General features: G+C 43.9%; 1 long non-coding RNA gene across 1 annotated transcript; it reads right to left on the bottom strand.

Moving 5' to 3' along the window:
- Positions 1-872: 872 nt before the first annotated feature.
- On the bottom strand, positions 873-2,419 carry LOC146706493 (uncharacterized). The gene is made up of 2 exons (XR_014921570.1): positions 1,388-2,419; positions 873-1,307 (listed from the first exon to the last, which is right to left on the bottom strand). It is a non-coding gene; the product is annotated as an uncharacterized LOC146706493 (long non-coding RNA).
- Positions 2,420-14,336: the final 11,917 nt, after the last annotated feature.

Raw genomic sequence — 14,336 nt, 5'->3', positions numbered from 1 at the left:
TATAGTCCAAACAGGTAAGGTGTAATTGTATTATGAGCCATAGTGCTTGGTCTGTTTGTCCCATGTAAATCAACTGCAGTTAGAGGCTACATTAATTTTCTTTCTGTAAGCACTTATTGAAATTATCTGAGCACATTACAAGTACATATTTGCTTACTCTGTATGCTCAAATGTGGCCCGTTATAGCCAACAGAAAAAAAGCGGAGGCCCGAAAAACAGGTGGGGGTCCTCCACCACCACCACTCACAGAGGCTGAGCAGTTGGCCCTCAGCCAAAACAGTGGGCGCCCTGTGGCTGAAGGCATCTCTGCGGGGACATCCTCTGAGGCAATAACCCCGCAAGACACAAGTGCCTACATAAGGGGTAAATTCAAAATAATACATGATGTGCATACATCCTTTCTTCACAGTCACCTTTGCAGTGCTGCTCATTCATTTGATAAACTCTTTACCATAATGGATTATTTTGTAGTGAAGTTATTTTCCGACTGATCTTGCCTTCCCTCAGCCTTGGTTGTCTTTGAGAGCATAATGACAATGAAGTGTAAGGTGATTGGTATGTTTGTTAATTGCCATTTGGTCCCTTGTAAGTTATAAGTGACCTGTATAAACCTCATATTCTATCAGTTGATGGTGATGGTGTACTGCATCTGGTGCAGCCTCCTGTTGAGCCAGACCAACATGCAGTTGTGAGTAATACTCCACAGATTATATGAGTGTACAGTAGAACAGCAATGTTGTTTATTTCTTTACTACAGGAAAATAATGAAGAAACATTGACAGCTGTTACAGAGGAGGAAGCAACAGAGACACTTTATGAGGTTTACATCTTTTAATACTTTGTGTACAGGAAATACAGGTGACCAATAAAGCCAGTTGAACAAAAAATCTGTTTATTCTTCTTTCAACATGTTGAGGTGATGGGTCAAAAGAAATGATTGTGACATATGGTGTCTCTGACTGCGCTTCCATCTTGTATGTCCGTGGGAGGGTCAGGATGTTCATGGTTTGGATCACTGCTGATGTTTGGTTCAGAAGGACAGTGTTCTCCTCTAATTGTGGCAATGTTGTGAAGAATCACACATGCCACAATAATGTCACATGCCCTTTCTGGGGTGACCCTGAGTCTTTGCAGGCACTGGAACCGGGCCTTAAGCATTCCGATAGTCATTTCAATTCTGGCTCTTGTCCTGCAATTAGCCAGATTATATCGCTGCTGTGGGCCCGGTTCAGGGTCAGGGTAAGGGGTAAGCAAATAGGGTAAACATGGATACCCCCTATCACCAAGCAAGTAGCCAGTGAACTCTCCTAAGACAGAAGGATACACTTCAGTTCAAATGTCCCTGAAGCAATTGGTCTTTATATATTTTAAAGTATTCTCAACTCACCATGTCCAAATTTTGTGCTCAGTGTACATTCACGGAATATTTGTGAGTCATGGACAGAGCCTGGCCACTTGGCTTCCACATTTGTGATAATGTTGGCAGCATCATATATGATCTTCACAGTGCAGAGAACACAAATTAGCATCCATTACTATGATAAAATAATTTGTTAGTTTGAAATGCTACAGGGAACTATGTACCTGTACATTAATGCTGTGGAAAGACTTCCTGTTCACATAGTCTCCTTCATTTACTGAAGGAGCAATGACTGGAATGTGAGTGCCATCTATACAGCCAATCACGCCTGGGAACCCTGAAAATAAATGTAAAATTTAAGTAGTAGTCCAAGTATCACCACACCATAAATTACGTTTTGGTCATCCTGATACCTGCAATTTTGTGGAATCCCTCTTTGATAAATCTTGTGGGTCTATGACCGGGGAACACCACAAACGTGTACAGGAGACGTTTCAGTGCAACTGTAACATTCCTGACTGCCCGACAGACGGTAGCCTTGGAAACGTGCTCAGCGTCACCAATATTATACAGAAAGCTCCCGTTTGCAAAAAAACGAAGTGCAATACAAATAATATGTACAGAACTGAGAGCATGTCCGCGATGTGTCACATGCGTAATATATGGCCTGAGGATGTTATTCAAATAACTTATAGATTGTGCTGAGAAACGGTAACGTTCGCACAGAAAATCATCAGGAAATGATAAAATGTCCAAACGCGCTCTAATCACTCTCTCCCGGCGGAGAGCTCTGCGGAGAATTTGGGCTTCACGATCTACTGGCTCTTCAAGGAAGGGACACGCCATGTCTGACACTTCCTACTGTCAGGTTTCCGACAAAGGGGCGGAGACAGTCAGGGTTAGTTGTAGTAAACCTGCTAGGGGGCAGGTTAGCTTCACGGAGTGTGTCGTCATAGTGACTCACTCAGGCTTCAGCTGAACTCGCTTTGTGAAACCGAAAACCCAGAGTTTTCGTTACCTCAGGGTATACTTACTCAGTTTTTCCACTAAACCGGCTTCCTGAAACAGGGCCCAGAAGGCCAAAAGACAAAAACAAAAAACGAGCCCAAAACCAAAAGAAACGAAGCACACCAGAACACAGGAAAAAACAGAGCCCAAAACAGAAGAGTTCAGGGGGCCGACAGCACAGGAGTCCAAAACAGTTCAGGGGGCCGACAGCACAGGAGTCCAAACAGTTCAGGGGGCCGACCGTGCGGACGGCAACGGCGGCGACGTGGACACAGTTCGGGGGGCCGACCGTGCGGACGGCAACGGCGGCGACGTGGACACAGTTCGGGGGGCCGGCCGTGCGGAAGGCAACGGCGGCCACTCAGGCGATGGCGGTCCGGGGGCCGGCCGTGCGGAAGGCAACGGCGGCCACTCAGGCGATGGTGATCCGGACCAGGCGAGGCTGCAGAGGCTGGACCAGGCGAGGATGAAGACTCGGATGAAGCTGGACCAGACGAGGCTGAAGGCTCTGAGGCTGGACCAGACGAGGCTGATGATGATGCTGCAGCCGGCGAGGATGATGATGATGCTGCAGCCGGCGAGGATGATGATGAAGCTGCAGCAGGTGGCTGGACGGGCTCCTCGGGCCCTCCAGCTGAGACAGGTGGCTGAACGGGCTCCTCGGGCCCCCCAGCGAAGACTGGAGACAACGGCCGGAGCGGTCCCTCGGACCCTCCAGCGGAAACAGGAAACAAAGGCCGGAGCGGTCCCTCGGACCCTCCAGCGGAAACAGGAAACAAAGGCCGGAGCGGTCCCTCGGACCCTCCAGCAGAGACACGGGACGAAGGCCGGAGCGGTCCCTCGGACCCTCCAGCGGAGACACGAGACGAAGGCTGGACGGGCCCCTTGGACCCTCCAGCAGAAGCCATCACAAAGCCAGCAGGCATGGAGTCCTCTGGCAACATGAAGGCAATGGGTGCTGTGCTGAGCACTGGCCCTGCTCAGACAGCACTGACACGGAGTTGTTCTCTGAGGGCTGCTTAATCTTCAGGGGTCCAGAATCAGCTGGGGACTGAGACCTAGCCTCTGGGGAAGCCCTGGAGTGCAGAACGGTGCCTGAAGCAGCTAAAGCGCGAGAAACTCCCTGACTGGACCTTAAATTTTCTCCCTGCATGGAGTGAATGAGTGGAACCGGTACTGCTGGAGCCAGAGCTACGGGTAGCGGGGGCACTGGAGCTACTGGGGCCTGCGCTACAGGCGGCACTGGAGCTACTGGGGCCTGCGCTACAGGCGGCACTGGAGACTGAACTGAGGGTGGCACTGGAGACTGAACTGAGGGTGGCACTGGAGACTGAACTGAAGGGGACACTGGAGACTGAACTGAAGGGGACACTGGAGACTGCGCTGAAGGGGACACTGGAGACTGAGCTGAAGGGGACACTGGAGACTGAGCTGAAGGAGGCACAGGAGACTGAGCTGAAGGAGGCACAGGAGACTGAGCTGAGAGGAGCACTGGCTGCGGGGGAGCTAACCGAGCTGAGAATGGCTGCGGGGGAGCTAACCGAGCTGAGAGTGGCTGCGGGGGAGCTAACCGAGCTGAGAGTGGCTGCGGGGGAGCTAACTGAGCTGCCGGTAGCTGCACAGGCGATAAGCAGCTCGCGTTGACATCCGTCACACAAAACGCAGCCCCTGAATGAACAGTCATGCAGTCTGAAAATGAAAAAGAGTCCTCACTCACCACAGCCGGCGATTTAGAAGCCCGAACGTCCGGCTGTGGGGTGGCGCGCTTGCGGCGCGATCGGCGTTTCCTCCCCGCAGACGGCTCCGACGGGCCGGGCAAGATCACATCCGGCGAGGCAGGAGTGGCTGAGAGAAGGTGAGGTGTGTGCCGGAGAAAAGCCTGTATGGTCGGAGGAAGTGAATTCAGTAGCCATGGCAGGCCGGAAAAGAGACGTTGTAGCCGACCTTCCACGGCGTGGCGAAGCTCGTACGGAGGATTCTCCAGCCACAGCCCGAGGAGGATCTCCACATTGTAGCCGATGTCATCCTGGAGCTCCTCGGACGGATTGACTGCCGCTGGGTCCATGGTGGCTGGTTCGTTCTGTCACGGTTTGCGGGGCAAGCCGTGTGGATTTGTAGTAAGGACCCAAAAGGCGGCAGCTCTGGTGCAGGTGAGTGTTTATTTACAGGGGTGTAAGTACAAACAGCGGTGGCGACAAAACATGAAACCGGAAACCTAAACTGGGTAAACTAATAAGACAAACCAGAATGAGGATGCAGGGAGGTCCGGAGAAATACATACGGGGAGACGCAGGGAGACCGAGGGGAAACAACACAGACGAACCAGCGATTACTAAGACAGAAAATACAACTTAAATACACTCAGAACACAGGGAGATTACACACAGGTGGGAGACACAGCTGGGAGTGATTAACATGACGAGACCAGGGAGGCAAACTGAAAACACTCACATAAGACGCAGACCTTCACAATAAAACAGGAACACACGGGGGGAACAGGGTAAACACCAATTAGAGAACAGAACCAAAATCGCGAAGAGAAAACACAAAACCAAAAGGACCCAGGATCATGACATTAGCTTAGTTTACTTTGTATGCTCGTTTTTCTGTGACCAGCAAATAAAGCTGTGATTTTGAGTTCATCCCCTGAGTCTGAGTCCTGCACTTTGAGTCCTCATCTCCTGCCTGCCACACAGCGTTTCATGACAGTTTTCCCCTTACTGACCACAGCAGGGGAATCAGCCATGAATCCGGCTCACCTGATTAATCACTGAGCCCCACCGTCACTGGCATCTGACAGGGTGGCGCTGCATACTCTTCCTCTTATGTCACTATTTTCAATCTGTTAATTAGAGTGCTTAAACATGAAGTAGACTGTGTCCACAACAAATCAATACAGCTGTAAATGTGGCCAATTATCAATCTATTACCAATCAATAACAAAAAATAGCTTTTATTTTATGCATGCTTTTAGTCAACCACTCACCCAGAGGATCTCCAATCCCAGAAAAATCCTTCTCCTCATTTAATGAGTCTGTCCTCCTTCCATGCCCTGGTAACTGGTTCATCCAGAGCTGTATCATCTTGAAAGATACATACAAGCCAAACCACACCTTGGTCACACCAACCCTTTTCCACCCTGAAGATGTCCAACGCCATCTTAGTCTGGACTGTCAAAGGTGACTGTAACGCTGACTGTTCCGACAATCCATTTTATAACATTTCCTGGTCAGATTTGCCAATCTCTGCACCAGGGTTTTAATAGTTTTGCAATTTTCATTATTTTTTATTTTTATTTAGCTTCGACTTCAGATTTTCAATTTTATGTCAGTTGTAATTAGTTTTTACCAATTGTTTGCTAGTTTAGTCTAGTTTTTATTTTCTGAAAATCCTTAGTTTCAGTTTAGTTTTGATTAGTGTCAGTTATAGTTTTAGTTGTGTTTGCAATAATTAAGTGTAACAAAATCCCAGTTTCATCATATCAGTCATGCTCTTGTGCTTATCCTTGGGTATTGAGACTATTAACTCTTGCAGCACCGGGTGTTCGTAATTTTGGTTCAAGTGAATTGATAAACTTTTTGAAGGCAATTGACTCACACAGTTATGTAGATATCCCCGTCCTGTTGTCTCGGGATGCATCACGCTGCCTTGCCTGGGGTTAGCTTCTGTTCTCTGGGGATGAGGGTTGAGTGTGCTCCCGTACCTTCTCAAGGTAAGCTAGGTTAGCCTTCTGGTGTGAGCTTTTCAAGTGCACTTTAAGGTTTGTGGGATTTTTTCCCTTTAGAAATGTCCCTCATATAATTTGTCTCTTTCCACTACAAGACACTTGCTTTAAGCAAAGCACAGTCATACTCAAAGTAATCCCAAATTGGACTCTGGCGCTTTCTCCCGACTTTTCCTAACATGATTCTGCGCGTGGACGGAGCAGCAACACAGATGACTCGACTAATGTACTGCCACCGGCTGGCATAATGAGACAGCAAGAAAAAATCGGGAAACTAAACTTCATTTTCACCCTTGACTATTGTAGGACATGCACACATCAATGAAAACTAAACACATTTTTGCTATAAATTCAGTTAATTTTAGTTAGTTTTGTGAACACTCATTACAGTTTTAGTTAGTTTTCCTTTTTTGTTTTTATTTTTATTTCCATTAACGAAAATGTTTTTTCACTTCTAGTTTTCGTTATTTCGTTAGTTTTCGTTAATAATAATAACCTTGCTCTGCACACTGGAATAAACATAATCAACATGATCAACATTTTACTGCGTGTTATTTCACCATCTTATCGATTCCAACTCTCCATCCGCATGTGGTTTGGCACATTATATTTATCTAGAACTCCACTCTGTCTCTAAATGTTTGAAGAATTTTCCATGTTTGGGGCAAATTTTGAGAATTTGACCATAAACGAAAGTTATGGTGTTATCACCCCCTTCGGGGCTTACCTTTCCCAGTCTTGATGATATTCCTCCCTATTCTTTGCAAGTACCCCCTTTTGGTGGCGAGAAACTGTTGGTGTGGTCAAGTGGGTGCTGTAAAAACAAAAGCTCAGGACAGAACAGTTATCAGTCATGTACTTCATACAACATTAGCATATATTTGATTTCATATTGATCCTCTGAGTGTAATGGTACATTTTAATTTGAATTTATCAAAGCTAAACACAATAATTTTTCTTTATTTTACTCTTGTTCTTGTGCAGCACCACCTCTCAGCACATGCCCCTGTTGGTTCTATCCTACTTTTAAATTGCTGACCATTTCAAGAAAGCACCTAAAAGACGGGGACCAGTGTTTATTATTACATATATCCATTTTGAATGTGACAAGCCTACCATTTCCCTGTTATCCATAGATATTACTAGAGTTTTTTGGCTTTTTTTTTTTTTTACCTCTATTTAAGTGACCAGTTAATTGACTCTTTACAGTGGCCCGCTATGGTTAATAATAACATGCTCAGTCATGAGTGAAATCAAACCTCTTCTTCCCTTTAGCATTTAACATTCCCAACAATATAATGTGATACGTTAATCGAAACACAGCTACTAAAACACACTTTTCTTAATGCAAACATCAGTAACTCAAAATTAGCAACCAAAGGGTTAAGTCTGCAGTTCACACTCATGTGAAGCTACAGCCTCCCCCTTTAGTCCCTGTCATCCTTCTGTTCCTGCAAAAACAAAACAAAGCAAGACAAAACATCCACCCTTCTCTTACAGGCTGGGTGAATTGTTTGTGGACATTTACTAATCCTAAAGTCGGTACCGTTTTTGTCTCAGTATCAAGTCAGTTAAAACTTTTAGTCGTCAGTCCATCACAGTCCAGTCACATGCATACATCCACACACATTCATACCAGATATTGCTGATAATGGAGTCTCACGCGCAACCTATTCGAGCCTCCCTCACCAGCAAGATGACGTCATCATTTTAAAGGAAAACAGTTCCTTGTTTTTTGGACTGGATTGACTTGCTGCAATCCTTTTAGGCTCAGGACTTCTCATGTGATCAATGTCCCATATAAGTGAATTTCTCCCAAGCCCATTATAATCATGGAGAAAAATACTTTGCGACTGTTTCCAGTAAGAATATTTTATAGCGCTTTAAAGTTCAATCTCTCAGGCCTGGATTAAAGAGCTGATTTGTTAAATCAGGAACTCACAAAATACCAAAACATCACAACCGGTGGATCACACCTCTCAGATGGTCTTATCTCAGTGCACTGTAACAAAAGCAAAAACAAACGTAACCAATAAAATACTCATATAATAACAAATACTGGGGCCCATTGCAAACATGTCCAAGCATAAAACCATCTTTCTCTCTCTTAGAGAAAGAAAACAATCCAAACCTCACTGATAAAATCAACCTAGTGTCAAGAAAAACCCAAAAATCAACCAAAACTTCACCAGAAAGTTTTTCTCCCTCCCGGGACAATATTGTGTACCGTAACTCCTTTTTGCACTGAAAAAACATGTTGGACTTACTTGATTCAATAGTGTACACTGGTTGCACACAAATGTTTTGCTTTGGCAGAAACTTAAACACCTGAGTTAAATCAACACAACCTTTTCATATCAAATCAAATCAAATCAAATCACTTTTTATTGTCACATCACATGTGCAGGCACACTGGCACAGCACATGCGAGTGAAATTCTTGTGTGCGAGCCCCACAAGCAACAGAGATGTGCAAACACAACAACACAAACGAGCAAAATACAAGAATGGCCAACCTGAAACTAATAAATATATGTACAATATATAATAGTGTATGCATTTCTGGATGTGTATACTAAATATTTTCCTACGTGTGTGTGTGTGTGTGTGTGTGTGTGTGTGTGTGTGTGTGTGTGTGTGTGTGTATACACATTTTTACAAATTAAATAGTAAAAAAATAAAATAAAATAATAATAATAATAATAATAATAATAAAATATATAAAATATACAGAGTTGAATATGTGCAAAACAAGTGGCATTTATATACAGTATGGAGTGCATAATGTTGAAGTTCCAGTAGTGAAGCTGAGGTGTCTATGACGTGTTCAGCAGTCTGATGGCCTGATGGAAAAAGCTGTCTCTCAGTCTGCTGGTACGGGACCGGATGCTGCGGAACCTCCTTCCTGATGGAAGCAGTCTGAACAGTTCATATTCAGTAAACCTGTGCATTTTGTGTTCATAAAACACAATTGAAACATGTTCAGATGGAGTAAGTTGAGCTCCTGGAATATTTTAATCCTTCACAATTCTGTCAGTTTATTTCAACACTATTCAATAACGTTTATCCAAATACTACTTGGTCACTTAAATACTACATGTTGTCTTCATATTGCATACTGTTCAACAAAGTCTAGATCCTGGTTACTGTAAAAATTGAAGGGGTCTACAACAATTACCATCCTCCTATCTTTATCCTGGTTGCAACAGGGCTGAGAAATAACCCTGAAGTGACAGGTTACCAGGCAGGGTACAACCCGGACAGCTGACCAGTCCATCAGATAGAAACAAACAGCCGTTTACACTTCCATTCATGGATAATTTAGAATCATCAATTAACATAGCTCTAATAACTGCATGACTTTTCACTGTGGCAGGAAACCAGAATACCCAGAGAGAAACCACTGCAAACTAGCCAGACTGTGGATTTGCACCCAGGAGCTTCTTACTGTCAAGCAACAGCACTAACCAGCATGCCAACAATGTAGGAAATACAGGAAAGCTATGATTTCCTGTATTTGAGGCAGAATTCTTTTGTTCTTGCCCTTGACAGGTTAATCCACAACCTGTCAAGGTTAATCCTCAGCTCTATTATTTTATTTTACAAAGACGTCTTATATTTACAATCACTCTCAGGCCTGACAGCTTTAGCGCCTACACAATTTTGACAAATTTAAGTTAACGGGTCCAACCGAAGAAAGTCCAACTTTTTTGTAATCAATTAACCAGTATCAGCCTCTAACTGTATCTGGCCTAATCTCTAAAGTCCCTAATTCAATTTAACAGTGTCCAAAAAAGCGCAGATACCGTTTAACATGGTAAGGAGCCTCTAACTCCTAGCTTATTCCAGGATGCCCTGTACCCCACAGTTAAGCCAAACTGAACTAACCCTGTTCGCCGACAGGTCAAGGTCGCGCATCCACGGCCAGGAGGGAGCGTAACCTCCGGGCTATGCGCTTCTTAGCAGCCTCTAACTGCTGTCCTATAATAATTTATAACACTTTGAAACAGCAGTCAACTCCTCGAAACAAGAGTGTGACTGAGGCAGGTGCATCCTAGATATCAATGGAGCCTCTAACTCACAACATGACCAACTCAGATCCACCATATAACCAATGGAGCCTCTAACTCACAAAATGACCAATTCCCTACCAAACTACTTGAGCCTCTAACTCAATTTCTTAGCAGCCTCTAACTGCATTAAACACTTCTTAGCAGCCTCTAACTGCTTTAACTCATGAGATTTTTTCATCAAAATCAAAACAGACATCTACCAGTAATTTCAGTGAGTAGACTTTAATTTTATCATGTCCAATTTGGCACACTAGATTCACACTAGATTCAACAGGTAGTGCCTTACCTTTGTATAAGCCGGCTTATGCCCACTCACGTCAGACCACTGGCTCTTGCCTGTCCGTTCGACAACCTCGGACCATCCAAACCTCCAACTTCCACTCCAATACAACAGGACGAGCCCCCAAACTGTTACGGATTCAAATATTGGGGATGGATACAAGAGGAAAAACCACAATAACAACACTGGTCCGGCCGGGTTGAGTCAAACAATGATTTTAATGATCACACGCGTGGGAGATGGACACCGTACGCAGACAGCATCAGATCTCAAAATGGTGGAGCATTGATCAAACTCTTATAGCCTCTAGTGGCCCCCACCTAATCATAAAAGCCTAAACATTCACATTCTTTCTCTCACACAGCGCCTAAGCTACGACCTTGGCTCCCTGTTTATCTGCTCCTGCTGAGATGGGGCAGAAAACTCCAGTATGTTCTGTTCTCTTCTAATCAGACAAATAAGGCGATGACTTTCTGCGAACAGTATTTCTTATAACTCAGCAGTATAATGCATCATAAAACAATATCATTCATTCACAACAAATCAGCAGTCTAATGTAATGCAAATCAGTTTAACAAATGCAATAGTTATCAGCTTCTTCTAATTCAGGAGAATAATGCAAACTAAAACTACATAATAATTCACAATCTTTAATTAGGGGTATAACATGGCATAAAATAGTATTATAATCCAACATTATCTAACCAGAAATATGGTATCTAACCAGATACTTATACTCTTGATAGTATAACCTTGGTCTCCAGTAACACTTTGAGGAACCTTGGAGTCATTTTTGACCATAGTGTGTCCTTCAACGCACATATTAAAACAAATATGTAGGACTGCTTTCTTCCATTTGCACAATATCTCTAAAATTAGAAATATCCTGTCTCAGAGTGACTTGGGAAAAACTAGTTATGTATTTATTACTTCTAGGTTGGACTACTGTAATTTGTTATTATCAGGATGTCCTAAAAACTCCCTGAAAAGCCTTCAGATAAACCAAATTTCTGCAGCAAGAGTGCTGACAGGGACTAGAAAAAGAGAGAGCATATTTCTCCTATATTGGCTTCCCTTCATTGGCTCCCTCTTAAATCCAGAATTGAATTTAAAGTCCCATTCCTCACATACAAGGTCTTGAATAATCAAGCTCCATCTTGTCTTAATGACCTTATAGTACTGTATCATCCCATTAAAGCACTTTTCTCTTTTACTGCTGTCTTACTTGTGGTTCCTAGAGTATTTAAAAGTAGAATGGGAAGGAGAGCCTTCAGCTTTAAGGCGCCCAGCTTCCAATTTGGATTTGGCAGACAGACACTGTCTCTACTTTTAAGATCAGGTTTAAAACTTTCCTTTTCACTGGATCATTTGACCCTGAATCCTCCCTTAGTGATGCTGCAATAGCCGTAGACTGCTGGGGGATTCGCATGATACATTGAGTATTTCTTAGTCAGCCACCTTTCTCACTTGCTATGTGTTAATAGACGTCTCTGCTTTGAATCGTGCTTGTTATTAATCTGTGGCTGTCTTGTGCAGCATGTCTTTTGTTTTGTCTCCCTCTCCTAACCTCAACCGGTCATGCCAGATGAGCCTGGTTCTGCTATTAAAGGGAGTTTTTCCTTCCCACTGTCACCAAAGCGCTTTCTGGGGTCCTATGATTGTTGGGGTCTCTGTCGTATTATTGTAAGGTCTACTTTGCAATATAAACCAACTTGAGTCGATTGTTGTTGTGATTTGATGCTGTATAAATAAAACTGAATTGAATTAAAATTGCTGGCCAAAATGCATCTACCATTTTCTAGTTTCTGAAACTATGCCTGTTACAAACTTGAACTAAACTATGTGACTGTAGCTCCATTCTGCATGCCAAATATCAGTAGTTTGCTGGTGACCCTGTAAAGGCTCAGTTTATAATACTTTGTTGATGTCACGGGTAATGGGGAAATATGGACTCAGTCGCGGAGCTCTGGATGCGAAGCAAACAGTGCGTTTATTTACAGTGCTCAAAAACAGTCTCAAAACACAAAGCGAAGTGCAAAAATTCAACGGTGATCATCTCCAAATTCCCAGTGGTGTGCAGGTGAGTCTCCCAAGTGATTATCCGAGTGTGTTTCTCCTCCGAGAGCTTAATCCAGCGGGCTCCTTCTCTCCAACCTTCTGCTCCGTATCACTTCCTCCTACAAACGAGTGACGACAACAACAGGTGAGAAGGGTAGCCGGCTAAAGCTATGTTACAAGTAACAAACACTCTTTACTACCGAGCTTCCAGTACAATCCGGACACACAGTTAAATACCTCAGCCCACAACGAAGGATGATCAGTGACAGCTGGGTGGCAAATTAGGTGCAGGTGTGTCAGCCACTGGGTGGAGGAGGAGAGAGAGAGAAGCACACACAGACACACACAGGCAGGTCGCCCTGGGAAGGACCGTCCGACCAGGGCCCTGTTTCAGAAAGCCGGTTTAGTGCAAACTCTGAGTAAGTATACCCTGAGTTAACGAAAACTCTGGGTTTTCGGTTTCACAAAGCGAGTTCAGCTGAAGCCTGAGTGAGTCACTATGACGACACACTCCGTGAAGCTAACCTGCCCCCTAGCAGGTTTACTACAACTAACCCTGACTGTCCCCGCCTCTTTGTCGGAAACCTGACAGTAGGAAGTGTCAGACATGGCGTGTCCCTTCCTTGAAGAGCCAGTAGATCTTGAAGCCCAAATACTCCGCAGAGCTCTCCGCCGGGAGAGAGTGATCAGAGCGCGTTTGGACATTTTATCATTTCCTGATGATTTCCTGTGCGAACGTTACCGTTTCTCAGCACAATCTATAATTTATTTGAATAACATCCTCAGGCCTAATATTGCGCATGTGACACATCGCTGACATTCTCTCAGTTCTGTACATATTATTTGTATTGCACTTCGGTTTTTTGCAAACGGGAGCTTTCTGTATAATATTGGTGACGCTGAGCACGTTTCCAAGGCTACCGTCTGTCGGGCAGTCAGGAATGTTACAGTTGCACTGAAACGTCTCCTGTACTGGTTTGTGGTGTTCCCCGGTCATAGACCCACAAGATTTATCAAAGAGGGATGCCACAAAATTGCAGGTAGCAGGATGAACAAAACTTAATACATGATGTGGTGATACTTGAACTACTACTTAAATTTTACATTTATTTTCACGGTTCCCAGGCGTGATTGGCTGTATAGATGGCACTCACATTCCAATCATTGCTCCTTCAGTAAATGAAGGAGACTATGTGAACAGGAAGTCTTTCCACAGCATTAATGTACAGGTACATAGTTCCCTGTAGCATTTCAAACTAACAAATTATTTCATTATAGTAATGGATGCTAATTTGTGTTCTCTGCACTGTGAAGATCATATGTGATGCTGCCAACATTATCACAAATGTGGAAGCCAAGTGGCCAGGCTCTGTGAGTGGTGGTGGTGGAGGACCCCCACCTGTTTTTTGGGCCTCCGCTTTTTTTCTAGTGGCCATAATGGGTCACATTTGAGCATACAGAGTAAGCAAATATGTACTTATAATGTGCTCAGATAATTTCAATAAGTGCTTACAGAGGGGAAATTAATGTAGCCTCTAACTGAAATTGATTTACATAGGACAAACAGACCAAGCACTATGGCTCATAATACAATTACACCTTACCTGTTTGGACTATATTTTTATATTTCATTTTTACTTGCTGCCAGGAACGTTGGGGGCCTGTTGGGTTGCACCTGCGCTCAAATCACATCACAAAATAAAAGGTATAAAATACAAAATAAAATATAATAAAATAACGTGTTAAATGGGTGGAAATCCCTAGATCAATGTTTAAATTAACACTCACGCATTGACTCTGTCGGCTATGTTTTGCCATGCCCCCTTTCTTTTGC

Source organism: Copadichromis virginalis, linkage group LG7 (assembly GCF_057382275.1).
Source record: "Copadichromis virginalis isolate Kocher_CV1m ecotype Utaka linkage group LG7, C_Virginalis_male_GT1.1, whole genome shotgun sequence".
NCBI classification, from domain to species: Eukaryota; Metazoa; Chordata; class Actinopteri; order Cichliformes; family Cichlidae; genus Copadichromis; species Copadichromis virginalis.
Note: the sequence above shows the minus strand (reverse complement) of the source record. Positions and strands in the feature narration are given on the sequence as shown.